This window comes from Lathyrus oleraceus, chromosome 4 (genome assembly GCF_024323335.1).
Source record: "Lathyrus oleraceus cultivar Zhongwan6 chromosome 4, CAAS_Psat_ZW6_1.0, whole genome shotgun sequence".
Lineage (NCBI taxonomy): Eukaryota > Viridiplantae > Streptophyta > Magnoliopsida > Fabales > Fabaceae > Lathyrus > Lathyrus oleraceus.
Window position 1 is genome coordinate 142,284,273 of NC_066582.1, and position 1,593 is coordinate 142,285,865.

A 1,593-nucleotide genomic window follows, 5' to 3' on the forward strand; every position below is an offset into this window, starting at 1 on the left:
TTTGAGATAAGGGTGTTTAAACGGTTAGTGTTTTCTTAAAAAGAGTTTCTACGGACTTTATTGCTTTCAAAAAATGGTTTTTGGCTTAATTATAAGTGACAGCTACGTTAACATAAAATCATGGTTTATTCAACAGAGCGAGAGTTTGAGATAGAACTTTTAATCAATAAAGTCAACTGAAATGATTTATTTTAAAACCAAGAAACCGACAAAGAATTGATTCCCTAATTATGACGAACTACATACCGATATCCGTTTATTTGATATTTAATTTAGATTCTATTTTTTTTTTAGTTTTAGCTTTTCCCCAAACAATCAAACATTATCCTCCTTAGCTTTACGAAGTAACCTTAGATAACGGTATATCGATTCATAAGTCCCTGTGGGATCGATATCTTTTAAAACTACGCGATAGAACTGTGCACTTGCAGTTTGTACCCCAAATTCGACTCATAAAGTCGCGATCAAGTTTTTGGCGCCGTTGCCGGGGACTTTTGTTTAGTCGATATCGTAACTCTTCCGTTACGCTGTAGAGACTAAGGTTTCTTTTTCTTTTCTTTCTTTCGTTGATTTGTATGCCACGCACTCGCTCACAAGGCGAACCGCTCTATTTACGAATCAACGATATCGAACTATATCTCCGAGTCTTACGACGAATTCGGGAATATCGTGCTGCAAACAATCTCCCTCCTGTCGAACTTCCTGATTTCAAAAACATTTTCCCTTCGATACCCGAGATGGCAGAACCAGCTCGTGCTCTTAGAGATTACGCCGCTCCATCACAAGATGAGCCGCATTCAAGTATTGCTCCGCCCGCAATCGAAGCAAACAACTTCGAACTCAAACCTTCATTGTTGCAGGCAGTGCAACATAACCAATTCTCTGGAAATCCTACCGAGGATCCAAACCTTCATTTATCCGTATTTGTCCAATACGCTGATACTGTTAAAGCTAATGGTGTCACTTCAGAGGCAATTCGACTTCGTCTTTTTCCTTTCTCATTAAGAGATAGCGCTAGAAGATGGCTTTAGTCTCTCCCTTCCAACTCTGTCACCACATGGAACGAGTTGAAGAAAGTTTTTCTTGCCCGATATTTTCCGCCAAGCAAAACAGCTATGTTAAGAGCCCAGATAAATGGATTTAAACAGAAAGATAACGAGTCTCTTTTCGAAGCATGGGAAAGATACAAAGACATGATGAGACTTTGTCCACACCATGGTTTAGAGGACTGGTTAGTAATTCACACATTCTATAATGGTCTCTTGTACAACACAAGGTTAACAATAGACGCCGCTGCAGGTGGTGCACTAATGAACAAACCTTATGCTGATGCTTACCAGCTTATCGAAAGCATGGCCCAAAACCACTATCAGTGGGGAACCGAACGAACAATGGTGGAAAAACCTCAAACGAAAACCGGCATGTACGAGATAAGTAACCTTGATCATGTTAATGCAAAAGTGGATGCTCTGGTCCAGAAAATTGAAAGTTTAAATGTATCACCTCCAACCGCCGTGGTTGCTATAACTCAGAATTGCGAAGTCTGTGGAATCCAAGGTCACACTCCTACAGATTGTCAACTCTTAACAGGAA

General features: G+C 40.0%; 1 non-coding gene across 1 annotated transcript; it reads right to left on the bottom strand.

Annotated features, from left to right (window-relative positions):
- Nucleotides 1-1,115: 1,115 nt before the first annotated feature.
- On the bottom strand, nucleotides 1,116-1,222 carry LOC127077951 (small nucleolar RNA R71). Its single transcript, XR_007787709.1, has one exon. It is a non-coding gene; the product is annotated as a small nucleolar RNA R71 (small nucleolar RNA).
- Nucleotides 1,223-1,593: the final 371 nt, after the last annotated feature.